A 14,677-nucleotide genomic window follows, 5' to 3' on the forward strand; every position below is an offset into this window, starting at 1 on the left:
CATTCCTACATCCAATCATGCAAAAAAAAAAAAAAAGATATTCCCACAACATATCATGTTCATAAGACTTGGACAGAGGGATTGGTGGCTTCATTGTAAACTGTCCACTAAATCAGTATGAGAATAAAACCCTTTGTTTTGATTGGAGTGAGACACTTCACTCCACACATCCACCACATCCACCCTTACATTTGAGCTGCAGATGTGCAGTGCACCAGAATCCAAGTGTTAGACTATGGGACTTTTCAATGGGAATTTCCTGTTGCGACTTGTCAAAGCAGCAGAATGTGAAAATAAGGCCATGCTTTACTCGTTGTATATGTCTATCGTATTGCCCCCAACATGTCAACCTGGTGATAAACATTTAAGAGGCACGGGGCCCCCCTGCTGATCTCTGCACTTGTCTCTCTGCATGGCTGCGTATCCACAGGCCTGTCTGCCGCTCTGCATCCAGGAGACAGAGCTCCATATCTGGGTATGAGCCTGGCAGGAGAGCCTCAGTGTGGCCTGGATGAAAGCAGGAGTCTAGCTGGCAAGATCAACCCCCCCAGAGAGAGAGAGAGAGACAGAGAGAGAAATAAAGAAAAGTGCAGGTGGAGGAATCACTTTGAAAAGTGAGAGGAAGTGAGGCTAAGTGAAAGAGAGAACTACTTGTTGAAGAGAGAAGCACTGGTCAAACTAAAGCTGTTCCACTTACAGCAGCAGGAACTGTCACACACAAACATGCACGTGCACGCACAAACAAACACAAAGAAGTCTCCTTGCTTTCAATAATAAAGCTATTTTCCTTCAGACTTCTGTGTTTTTCTGATGGTACAGCTCAAGTGTGTGTACCCCATTAAGTTGTAATGACTTCTTGATATTTTGTGCAATTTTCCTGAAGCATCCAACTTGTGTTTTTGAATTGACTACGGGTGTTTTTCTATATTTTCTTTGTATTCTCCAAACATCAGGAATGGCTGGGCCTGCAAACAGTCATTTTCACAGCAACCACAGGCCAGCAGGAGAGTTAATGCCAGAGATTTGACCTGTCCATCCACTCTCAAGGTGTCACTACAAAGTTAAACCAGACAAACACATGAACGCTAGGATGAAACAAGAGATGGATGCAGTGATTGTGTCTGAGCAATGTTTGTATAAGTGGCTGGAGAAAAAAGTGTTGAGGTGAGCGAAGCCTGGTATAGGCCAAGGCCGGAGTGTTTGATCATTTAGCTCAGAGAAAAGAGCTGAGAGAATCCTCTCCTTCTCCTGAAATCAAATCGAGTTTGTGAGTCCTAGACAGCATGGGTCAGAATAAGTATTCTAGCTTGTGCTTTGCCCTTCACACTCGTAGGGTGAGCACACAGCACTGAGAAAAACCTCAGTCGATGCACCTGCAATGGGCCTCACGTTGGTCTCATCACAGACATAAATTCAACTGAGTCTGGACAAACGGTTCCCGGTTCTTCTTCAGTGACGAAGCCACATGCAGCATCTGAGAAAACTATCCAGAAGTCTGTCTTCAGAGACTGTTTGTCTGTGTCTGGTGTCTGAGGCGGGATACACCGTGATCTTTGATCTGCAAGCTCGTTCAAGCTCTTTTAAACCCAAAGAAAGGAAAAATAAATCTCCTCTCTGTTTAAAGGGTTGGAGCTTTTAACAGACACTAGAGACCAATGAAGACCAGAAGACCCTGAAAAAGATATTTAGTTCTGGTCAGCATTAGTCACCTGGGGAAACATTTATGTAGATATTTAATTGAATTAAATTAATTTTATATTTTATATTCTTATTGTTTTACGCATCATAAACAGATCAGGACTACATTCAGATTTTCGTCAATGGGATGATATTCCTTCGTGCTACTACTGTGTGCATCTGCCCCTGTAACTTCTGAAGTTCATGGTAACTCTGGAAGACTTTGATCACAGCTACCACAATTGTGATTAAAGGGATAGTTCACCCAAAATTGAAATTTCACTCATTATCTACTCACCCTCATGTCGACTAAGGACTGGGAGAAGTTTCAGAGTTATCCGTGGCTTCTCCGAGTTACAGGGGGTCTCGGAATAGCAGTGCATATCCATATAACGGTTGTAAATGGATACCAACTGTCTTCGTAACGAAAAGACATACCAAAAAACATCCAAATACCAGTGTTGGGCAGTAGCGTCGTTACAAGTAGCGGCGTTAGTAACTTAACTACATTTCTCAGTAGCGTGGTCGTAGCGTCGCTGTTTTCTACATCAAATAGCTTTTCAGTAGTTAAGCTATTTAATTGATCAGTAGCGCGGTAGCGTCCACAGAAGCTACATTTCCCCAGGCATTTCTAGACCTTAAATGCACCGCTTCCATGTGATGTCATGTACGTATCTGTTGATGCCCGTCTGCTGCAGCGGAGCAGCACGCAGCAGGTGACAGAGGAGGAGGGATAGTTAAGTTCGTGAATCAGAGCCGTAGCTGGACTATGAGCTGGACAACTTTATCGCTGCACAGCGACCGCGCGCACCGTTGCACGTCGCTCCAAGAGCCCGGTGCGTCCTGTCTGCAGCGGAGACACGGCCACTGAGAGGCTGAGTGAGGGGACCGTTCCTGTAGGAACGCACCTTTTAATGAATCAAACCAAACACCCTGAACAGCTGAGTAGGCTACGAGAGGGAGAGACGACTGCAGCAGTTAAAACGAAAGCTCCTCGTCCCAGCATGTCGCCCACTCCGTCCGCGGCCGACAGCTTTTAAAACAGTGTTTCCCAACCTTGGGGTCGGGACCCCACGTGGGGTCGCTTGAAATTCAAATGAGGTCGCCTGAAATGTCTAGTAGCCTAATTGATGAATTTAAAAAAATCTGACCAAGAAAGGTTAGGAACCACTGTTTTAAAAGACACTTGGGTTTTTTTGGAATGTATTTGCATAGATCTTTCACTCACAATGGGACGATATAGGCCTAAATGAAAAACTTTATTTAACTTCTTGTGCTTTTTTGATGAGCAACGGCAACTGGCATATTCAAAAACTGTCAGAATAGTCAATAATTCTTTGAAAATTAAGTCTAAAAAAATATTTTATTTATCCAGTAGGCCCTATTAAAAAAAATAAAGAAACAACAACTTTAAAACCACTTTCGGTATTCGGTATTATTCGGTTATTCGGCCAAGCGTTTTGATTTTATTCGGTATTCGGCTTCGGCCAAAAAAATGCCATTCGGTGCACCCCTACTTGGAATTAAGTTGGTTTGATGTAAAAAAAAAAAATAGCTTTGGTGTAGCTAAGCTACTTTTGTCATTTTATTGTAGCGTAGCTTGCTACATTTCTCTGGTGGGTAGCTTTAGTGTAGTGAAGCTTAATTTCATGTAGAGTAACTTGTAGCTTAGCTCACTACATTTTCCAAGTAGCTTGCCCAACACTGCCAAATACCTCCATGCTGCTCGTATGTAATGCCCGTCTTGTATTGAAGCCCCGAAATGCGAAAATTGTCCCAAAAAAAAAATTAAATAAGTCTATATTTCAAGCTTGTTTGTAGCGGAAGCTCCTCTTCCCAGTTCGTCAAATTTGGACAAACCAGGGTCTGTCCTCTTTCCAGTTAGTCCAAATTTGATGAACCGGGAAGAGGAGCTTCGAGAAGCTTCCGCTACAAAACAAGCTTGTATTATAGACTTATTTAATTTTTTTCGGGACAATTTCGCATTTCGGGGCTTCAATACAAGACGGACATTACATACAAGCAGCATAGAGGTATTTGGATGTTTTTTGGTGTGTCTTTTTGTTACGAAGACAGTTGGTATCCATTTGCAACCGTTATATGGACATGCACTGCTACGCCGAGACCCCCTGTAACTCAGAGAAGCCACGGAGGACTCTGAAACTTCTCCCAGCCCTTAGTCCACATGAGGGTGAGTAGATAATGATTGAAATTTCAATTTTGGGTGAACTATCCCTTTAACACAACTGACACAGTGAACTTAGGAGTCACTGTGTTCAGAGATCATTGAATACAGGGAAATATCTCAGCTTGTAATGTCTTCCCTCTTCAGGATTCAAACCAGTGTTGCTGTAAGCAGCCCATGAGAAGAAAAAACCTCAACCCACTACTGGTATTAGTGTCTTTCTAGACATCCTGGCAGGGGACCTGTGAGTTCAATGACTAGCACCTCATTAGGGCCTTTTACAGTTATCTGCTTTAAGACTCTGCCAAACAGCATGGTGTTTGATGAGGGTTTTTTTTTTCTTTACATCTGTTGAAATCCCAGGCCAATACGCTACTTCATAAAGCCTTTTACAGGTTTTGAAGATACCAGGATGTCAGCTTAAATGGTTTCATGATAGCTCTGGTGTAATCAGATTATGTAGGAATGTGGAGCCTATACAGTAGAGGGACTGATTCCCGACTTTCTTTTTTTTTGAGCATGTATGATACGATTTATCCTCCAAGGCAACAAAATCCTGTTCCACTTTGTGATTTGTTCCCTGTGTGATTTGCTCTACTTTTTTTTTTGTTGCTCTTCCCAGATCTTTTTAAGGGATACATGAATATTCCATTAACGTTGGGGGGAATCATTGGAAAAATGTCAGGCCCAATTAGATTTCCTTTACCTGAATGAACTAATTAAAGATCTTGCACATCAAATGAGTGTAAATCATCACTAGAGGAAGGTATGGAAACAGAAGTGAGAGAATAAAGAATGCCAAAACCTTGAGAAGAAACATCTTACAGTATCTGCAAAGAAATATGTGATATATCAATAGATGTAGTACTTTCACCAAGGTCTCCCTCACCTGTTAATTGCTTTAGATAAAAGCATCTGCCAAATGAGTAGAAAACTAATCTACCATCATCTTCAAGCTCTGGTGCTTGTAACAACAAACCATTACCAGCTGCAGTTACAGCCTGGCTCTGTGATAACAGGTGATCCTATCAGGTTGACTTTCACTATATATGGAGTGACGACTTCAATTACTTGTCCAAATGCCATGACATTCTTGCCCTTATCTACTGCTGACACTAAATCTTCTGATCAAGGGTTACAACCTGAAGCCAGATGTAACCGGTTTTCTATCATCTTTCATGAGGGTCAAGCTATAGAGGACACGATGAGAATGACACTATGGAGACTTTATGCTCTTTAAGAGTTTTCCATGGGCTGAGTTGACACCATGTTTCCATTAACCTCCTTGATGGACAATTCAGCACTGCAAACTAAGAGAAAACAACTAATATAACTGAATTTGATGTTAATGTCACAAACATATGTGCTGTATACACTCACATGGAGTGGTTTTTCAGGCTATGACAAAGCAACAAAGAAATGCCTGTTATTTTAGGGACGTTGGGCCTCTAGTGCATGTAATCACAGAAAGGCATAACCATCCCAACACTATGCAGATGCTGGAAATCCATAGCCAGGCTTAAAGGGATAGTTCACCCAAAATTCAAATTGCACTCATTATCTACTCACCCTCATGTGGACTAAGGGCTGGGAGAAGTTTCAGAGTCCTCCGTTCCTTCTCTGAGTTACAGGGGGTCTCGGCGTAGCAGTGCATGTCCATATAATGGTTGCAAATGGATACCACTTTTCTTCGTAACAAAAAGACACACCAAAAAACATCCAAATATCTCCATGCTGCTCGTATGTAATGTCCGTCTTGTATTGAAGCCCCAAAATGCGAAATTGTTCAGAAAAAAATTAAATAAGTCTATAATTCAAGCTTGTTTGTAGCGGAAGCTCCTCTTTGTTTGTTTGTCCAATTTGGACAAACCAGGAAGAGGAGCTTCCGCTACAAACAAGCTTGAAATATAGACTTATTTTTTTCGGAACAATTTTGCATTTTGCAATTCGAATTTTGGGTGAACTATCCCCTTAACTTAGAATAAATAAAACTACAGTGAAAGGTGACTGTTGAAGAATGTGTTGAAGTCATATCTCTTGTGTAACATGACCTGAGAAGATATTAGTTTCTGCACCAAGCTTCAAACTGTGAACAGTGAGTTACTAGGAACTTGTCAGATGTGTTCAGACAGTTCACTCTGTTCTTTAAGAAGCTACCCAGCTTCTCCAGTCTGGTCTGTCCCCTGCTGTCTGACCCCCCCTCACCTTTCTGGTTCTGTGAGGATTCAGTCAGTTAGAAGTCCTGGCTCATGATCAGCAAAGCGAGATGTAGAGAAAATAAAGTGTTGGTGTGGTGTGATGGCAGCACAGAGCCCACACTCAGCAGCTGGACCTGTCACTGTGTGTGCAGGTGTTTCTATTCACCTGAAACCTGAGATCCCCACTGTCTGTTTCTCTCTTCATGCTTTTCCCATCACTGACCGTTCTCAGCTGTTTTTGTCATTTACATCGGTACCCTGGGGATGAAATACTTGTACCGGTGCTCCTTCAAGCACCACACACACTTAAAGTCCTGCTACTGTGAGGCCTTTAAAATGCACTGCATCAGGTTTCATCCAAATCAGCCAAAATAAATGATTCATCTGAAGACCTGTCATACTTGGCAAACATCACCAGGCAGTTTGCATCACACCTGCAAGAGGCAGAAAACATCATTTTGATATGAAAAGATAATGCACCTCCAAACTGATACAAACAGCACAAACAAATCAACACACACACACACACACACACACACACACACACACACACACACTGCTGAGACAGGCTACCCACTTTATCTCCTGCAGCCATCAAGTCATCTAGAAATATCAAAATGACATTTCTTATCAGTTAGGATCTTGACTCACAAACTTTTTCTGTTATAAACAAGATGTTTTTTTTCAGGACTGGCTTTAAGGTGGTGCAAAGGATTAATAATATACAATGAGATGTCTTCTTTATTTATTGAATTAGATTAAAAATTGTATAATGGCTTATAAGGTCAAGTATTATAATAGAGTTATGATGCTCTATAATGTGTTGTGCTTTATTTATTAATTTATGAGTGTAGTTATACACGTTTATAAGCCAATTATAAACACATTATAACTATATTTTTAATGCATTATCGATGTGGGCATTGTCAGTGAGTGACTAACAATTATAACATATTATAATACCTGACCTTATAAGTCATGATACAATGCTTTATAGTGTGTTATGATTATTGTTATAAAGTATTATGATCATTTATGAGTGTTTATAACTATAGTTATACAGTGCTATAACTGCATTATAACTCATTATAAGTATGGTTATAATGCGTTATAGAGCAGCAAATAAAGTGTTACCAAATAATTTAATACCATTTTCTGTCTGCATGTGGTTTGCATTTTCTTTAACATGTTTTAATTCAAGTCTCTTTTTTTAAAAATGTGATGGTCCAGTCTGAGGAGAACTTCCAGTGAGTAAACAGCTGAATGAGCCCTAGCTCTTAAAGTTGCTAGGCAACAGGAACCACGCTTTGGGTAGGCCCGGAAAGGCAGTGGGCACTCCTCCGTAGGCCAGATCATCTCATTTACCAAAGCTCTGCTCTGGTCCACATGAGGAGAATAGAACACAGCCTTTAGATCACATCCTCCGCAGGAAGCAGCTCCTGAATTGAGACACTGCTATTTGTTTCATTTTATGTGTTCTCCCTCATTTTTAGGTTATACGCTCCAATTTTCTTTAAATTGCACCACACGTAAGATAAAAAATAACGTCATGTCATGTGAAAGATTCTGCATTATATTCACTAAATCACGCCTAAATCACCACCTTCACCGGTTCCTTCCACCCTCTGCTGCTTCCTCCTCCACTGCCATCATCAGCAGGGCACCTGAGGAGCCAGAGCATCGGGGCTAAGCAGCCAGCTTTCTAATTACAGGGTCAGAGAGGAGAGGAGGCTCTGCAATCTAACACAGAGCAGCTTTCATCACAGCTCATCCTCCCATTCAGCTCACACATGGGGGGCAAGCCACACTGACAGCAGAAGGAGAGAGAGAGAGAAAGAGAGTGCCTCCAAACACACCGTGCAACCATTCAGCAGCTCATGCGCCCACGCAACAGTCAGGCAACTTCTAGTCAAACACACAGAGGATAACATGCTGCAGCCTGTTACACATAGGATGGCTGGGTGTTGTGTGAGTGGGCAATGGATTCAAATTCCCTGCAGAGAGGAAATCTGGGTCAGGATCATGCGAGCAATGTCAATAATAAGGGAGTCACTTTGGAAGTAGTTGGGTTGAGTCCTGAAATATCTCCAGAGCCATATCAGCTGCAAACCAGGTGCATCAATAAAAATCTCTGAACTTTTTCCTCGGGCACTGGGTTCCACCATGTCGGCATTTCACTGTGCATCATATTAACCACACCAGTAAAACATAAAAGCTGTTAGAGGCAGCAGACAGAAAAGTTCATGTTTCACTCGACTGTCTTTCATCATTTTCATCCTAGATTGGACTCAATAATACATTTTGTGATTCAGACTTCAGGTCCCAAAAGAAAAGAACCTCCCATGAGCTTCCAGTTAAAAGTCCCTATTACAGTACATGCAGAAGCCAGTGATAACCACACCCCATGAACAACAATCCACATCACCCTGTCTGGAGTCGGCTCCAGAGGATTTACCTCCTTTCAACCAGTCAGTTCTTACATACTAAGTCAAGATCCAGCACATGTTACTGAGGTCTTTGAGGACACTCATACACCATGATGCTGCATTAAACTTTAATAAAAAAAATAAAATGTCTGAAGGAGTAGTTAGGGCCAGCCAAAAAACCCCCCAAAAAACAGCCAAAAAAAAATCCAGCGCAAGGGAAAAAAGCAAGCAAGCAAGCGAAAAATAATAATCCGGCACAAGAAAAAAAAAAGTCAGGCAAAAAAAAAAAAAAACTGGCTTGACCACGTACCACAACAAAGCGACAAGCGACTGACGGCTCCATGACAGCAGAGTGACAGACAGGCTGCTGTAGTAGTATTTGTAAATACTACAAATACTACAGGAGAGGAGGAGAGGAGATAGGCCTAAATTTACAAATACAAATACTACAGGAGGAGGCAGAGACCAGTGGATCGTGGTGGTCCAGTCACGGAGGTGTCTCCAGTCGCGTTTAGTCACTCTAAACATTAGCTCATATAACATCTCTATGTAACTTATAAATGATTGTGTGTGTGTGTGTTTGTTTTGTTTTGGGGGGGGGGGGGGCAGCCATAGATATGGGGGACAGCAATGAAGAACATGCATTGCTGATTGCTGTACGTTAGCAGCAGGGGTTGGACACGGAACCCCGTGTGCCGATTCTGACCGCTTAAGTTTTCTTGTTTTCATTGTCATACTCCGGCATTGAGTTAAAGTTAATCGGCTTTATTGTTCACTTTTATGGCGCTGCAGAGTTTGGCAGAAGGGGCAATGTCTGTTTATGAGCTCCAGTCTTCTAAAACTTGAGTGAGATGGAGCAATATATTTACAAAATCAAATAGTGGTTTTTGCCTGACATTTCTTTTTTTTTTCTTGTGCCGGATTTTTTTTTGTTTTATTATTTTTGCCAGACTTTTTATTTTTGTTCTTGTGCCGGATTTTTTTTTTTTTTTCTTGTGCCATTTTTTTTTTTTAACTTGCTTTTTTCCCTTGCGCCGGATTTTTATTTATTTTTTGGCTGGCCCTAATACTCCTTCGTAGTGTGAGGAGGTCCATCCATCACCAGTCTGTCCTTAAAAGAGTATGGTATGTCCTTAGAAACTGTTCTACAATCAGGGGAGAAATCTTTCCAAGAGATTTTGAAACGGCATCAAGCTCCAAGTCTGAGCTGATGATCTGCAGATCTGTCCTCATCAGACTTATGTTTAGTATCAGCTCTGGACTGCCACAGCGTTTTAGACTAAGGTAATAAAATACATGTCTGAGACTTGAGCTTCAGATGGAAAAAAAGTCTCCATGATAAAGTGGTTAATAAAAGACATTTAATTTGCCTTTAAATTGTCTTTGCCCCCATTTCACACATCTATCTACATTACAACCTATGTGCCAATCTCAGTGGGCTCTTTTTGGGTTTAAGTGGCATTGAAACTTTTATTTTGCTGTGACAACTTTTAGTTGGACCAGTTCAGCAATATTCAGCTCACTGTCACAGCCTCTCTGGTGGATTGACATTGGTGCTGCACTTACTGCGGGTTGATTTCTTGTTTTCTTGATTTCCTATGAGATTCCTCCAGCAAGTCTCTCAGCCAATTAAGAAATACTTGGCAGCATTTAGGTACCTCTCTATCTGCTGTACAAACAGCCAGCACACATTTTTTCCCTGAAGTGGTGAAATATTGTTAGATTAAGACTCAGATCTGAGGTTTTGGTCTTTTCTTCTGGATAACTGGCAGCTTCAGATGTTATTAATGATTCCAGTATAAAAAATAGTCATGTCCCAATGCAGTCTTCCTTTAAATTGTAAGTTTACAGACAAGAGATATCAAATGAACTATTCTCACTTTGGCAGCAATAATCCTCATTCAACACAAAACCATTCCTGGCTATTTTTCCAAACTCAACCAATAATTAGTATTACATAAGAAGTTGATTTAACAACACCAACTTGGTAAGAAATAAATATCACCACAGATCCTTTGTTCCCCAGTCTGTCCAGAGACCAAACCTCTTTTGTTATTACAAGCATGAGAACAACTTCCCTCTCTATCCATCATTCGGCAAGGTTTGTTTTCACCAATCATTGTTTCTTCACATGGTTTTTACAAATGCGGAAAATTTTCAACATCTTCCACTTATTGTATTCCTATTCATGACGTCCCACTGATTTAAACCTTTAATCAGATTTCCACCACCACCTTCTCAAACACACCACGGTCGGGGGGAACTGCGTAATCCTAATTACACAGATAAATTTTGAATTTGGTCCATGCAAATATTTCTAAAACTAAAGCCTATCACCACTTTCCTCTCCCCAATTTCCACCTTCCTTCTTTGAAACCAATGTCCATATAGCTTGATTTCGATCCCATTTCACTGCAGTGCTCAAAAGATGCAATCTCCCTCTGCATCAATACTCCAGGCACACAGAGATTTGGACAGAGCTGCTTCGGCAGCGACATAAGACATGTCCTTAAGAAATGGGCCAATGGGCTACTGCATGGTCCTGAAAAGCAGTTTATATTACTGGCCTTCCATGATATCTTTCATAACACTGCCTTTCTGTTAGCCTTATATTAATTAATTAAACATATACCAAAATTTTTTTCTCAAGACGTTATGCATGGTAATATAAACAGTTTATTAGCACTGCATGAAATCAGTCATTAGTATGGAGATTATTTCTAATATGGAGTTTATATTATCTGGTCAGATATTCTAAAATGTCATTTTAAAATAGAAACATATTAATGTAAATGCAACCAATGTGATTTATCTTTGCTCCTTTCTAGTACCATGGACAGAGCCACATTAGATCAGGTACATGGTTAAATATTTGTTGGCATATAGACATATGGTATGTTTGAGTACAAATGAGTATAAATGCCATCTAATCCTTAAAATGAAGGTATGAAGTCACAACATTGTGTATTATCTCACCAACTTTAAGCCATTACATATGCTTTTGTTACGTCCAAGCTTTGCATTATTCCTCTAGCTGTGTTTACACACACACACACACACGCAAACAGTATGAACAAAGATTCTCCTATTTATATCTGAAACTAGAAAACAACAACAACATCCCCTTAGTCTTGATAAATATAATGTTGGCATTGCTGTAGTCCAACTGGCAACTGTACAAACAGTGACTGTGAAGCTCCACAGTTTGTACACTGGAGGAGATCTCTGTCTGCAGCATCACAGAGGGTCAGACTGCCCTAGACATGTTTTTAAGGAAGGTATTTTTAGTGCAAAACACCTCAGCACCTGTGAACATGGAATTCATAGTTGTATAAATATGTATCATATATGAGATCACAGTGGAGAAATGATGGAAGGAGTTGTGTACGTACTTTTTTTTTCACCCACAAACACAACACAACAGCTACACTCACAGGTGCACAAATCCTGTTTCACAATTTGCAGCTTAAAAACCCCATACACTCACTTTTTTTTTTTTTTTTTTTTTTACCACAGTTGCAGCAGTGCATGTGGCGCGAAACACATTCACACACACCCACCTCAAATAATGGGAAGTCGTGGATAAAGTTTGCACACCTGCAAATCACAATGTGAACTCAGGCAAAAGAGTTGCACAGCACACCTGTAAAAGAAAACACAACTCAGTCAATACTATAAAGCTGCTTGAATCTTACACTCCAATCCTCCGATGCTGAGTTTCTCACACTCTGCCCTATTCGCACAGGATTAGTATTACCTGGGGACGTCGGGTGATTTGTAAATTACCCCCCATGTCTGTGTTTCTTGCGGTGCATTTGCACGGGATAAGTGAAGTCTGTATTTTACTCGAATTTACTGACATTTAGGCTCGGATATGACGTCAAAGTTGTGCACGTCGTAACATCCGCTGCTGTCACATCCATGTGCGAAGCAAATGTAAATAAAATGTCAAAGCAGCAACATGACTTCGCAACAGTGTGCAGTTGTTGTCGCAATAACGGGCCGTCATGACGTTTGTATTAAAAAGCCGCATGTCAATATCCTCCGAAAATTTGCTCTTTTTATGGATCTGAGCTGTTTCTTCAAATGGGTCTCCAGTACCGAGACTAGACTGTATTTGCATCTAAAATGGTGTCAAAATTGCCACTCATAATTTCCACTGCAGCCTCCATGTTCCGTGAAAGAAGTAGAAAAAGGCGCACAAAAATAAAAAATGCCCCTCAATTACTGAGATGCAGATTCGCACGGGACTAGTTTTACCACGGGACGTCGGTCTTTGGTGAAATATAGTAGGTAATTTGCAGGGGAATTTTTACTTTACAAATGACTGACATGGCGCATTCGCACGGGATTAAGATCACAGACGTCCTCCACAATTATTACAAATTACCATAGTTCGCCAGGTAATACTAATCCCGTGCGAATAGGGCTTTTGGGACCAAATGTGTCTTTGAAATGTGGAGATAAATCAATTTGAACCTATAGCACCTCAAGCCATGGCCACCTATAGAGGCCTCATTGGCTGCTGGGTCATTGACTACATGTTGGAACATGATGTACAATGACTGGTGGGGATTTTCAATGACTACGGCTGCATGTATCGTCATGACAACGACATGCATCTTTACAGCGAATAACTACAAACATGGACATAACTCTTCTTTATCAGCCCATTGAGGTGTAGTATTACTGAAATCACTCACATATTGATTTTGAATTTCTATATCTTGTGTATTATCTTCACTAACACACCTCCAACATATAAGCTGATGTGGCTGCCAAGGGAGAGAATAGGATTGAGTCATATTGGTGATACATATTGTTTTGCATTTATCTTCCAGCTCCTCCGTGGCCAGTAGCCAACACTAATGCATAAGGTTGGAGATCATTAAAGAGACCATTACCTCCCTGTTTCTTTTTTCTAGACAGTGGATGAGAATCACATTTTCTATTATGAATGGAGCAAACGACTGATCTGGGGTGAATTTCTGCTCTGTAATATATGTCTCTCTCTTCCCCCATTTAGCTTTCTCTGTCTCTCCCGCTCTTTATCTGCTCAGCTGCATGCCTGCTGGATATCCAATCTATTTCCCAGGCACCATTTTAATTTCCTGTCCTGTCAGGTGTGGTCCGTCTCCATGGCAGAGAGGAGGAGAACACAGGGAATGAGGAAGAGGAGACCCACAGCAGCAACAGCTTGATGACTCCCCGGGACCTATCCAGCTCTGCTCTGATGTCCTCGGGGACATTATTAGAGAGCGTAAAGCAGGAATATCACATGCATAGAAGAATGAAAGATGCAGATACATATTTTTCATTCCAACTCTCTGAGGAAAATACAGTCGTTATCTGCTTGTTGGAGAAAACTGCTACTAATTCTTGGTGATACAGAGTTACCAAAATGCTAATATGGTTTATAGAGAAAAAGACATGTATCTGGCTATTGTGTCACACTGAAAATAAACTCCAAATGAAACAGTTTTCCCAGGTGTCCACTTGGACTCAAAGAGCAACTGGTTAGAATTTGGAATCAAAGATTAAAGTTCAAGGTCAAAGGGGAGCTCACAAAACACACTTTTACCTGTCACTCACGCAATAATCATGACACAATTCAACTCAAATATCTATTAAAATAAACTTTGCTATCACATTTTATATCCAAATGGACAATGGGAAACTTCACTGTGATACAATACATTTTTTTAAATGTCTCTTGCCATTTTTCAATGTGCAAATCATGAAGGAGACATTATGTGAGCTGTGTCAGAGTGGAGCACTTGAGCTCATGTTGGACTTTGAGTCACTGAGACTTACTGTAACTTGGATTCTAGATTCAGTGACTCAAACACAACACTGCATGCAGCAGGCTTTTATGTGCACCCTGAGGGACAGGTAGGCCTACACACAGAGAAACAGACAGGGATGATAAAGTAAAAAAAATAAAGCTATTGATTGACAAACCGTTTGACCAACCAGAATATTGGATTGTAGATGCTTACTTGCTTACATCCACTTTAAAAGGATGAGTTTTTAACTCTCTTGGTCTCTATAGCAGGAAACAGGTATATTACAACACCTTAAATTAGCTCTTGATGACAATTACTACTACTACCACGGGGCACTGCCACTATTCTGTAGTGATATCAGAGGAATATGATGATGCATTCTGCTTTATTTGCTTACACTACAGT

The sequence above is a fragment of the Trachurus japonicus genome, unplaced genomic scaffold, assembly GCF_045865225.1.
Source record: "Trachurus japonicus isolate A0001 unplaced genomic scaffold, Traja_1.0 AP030359.1".
Taxonomy (NCBI): domain Eukaryota; kingdom Metazoa; phylum Chordata; class Actinopteri; order Carangiformes; family Carangidae; genus Trachurus; species Trachurus japonicus.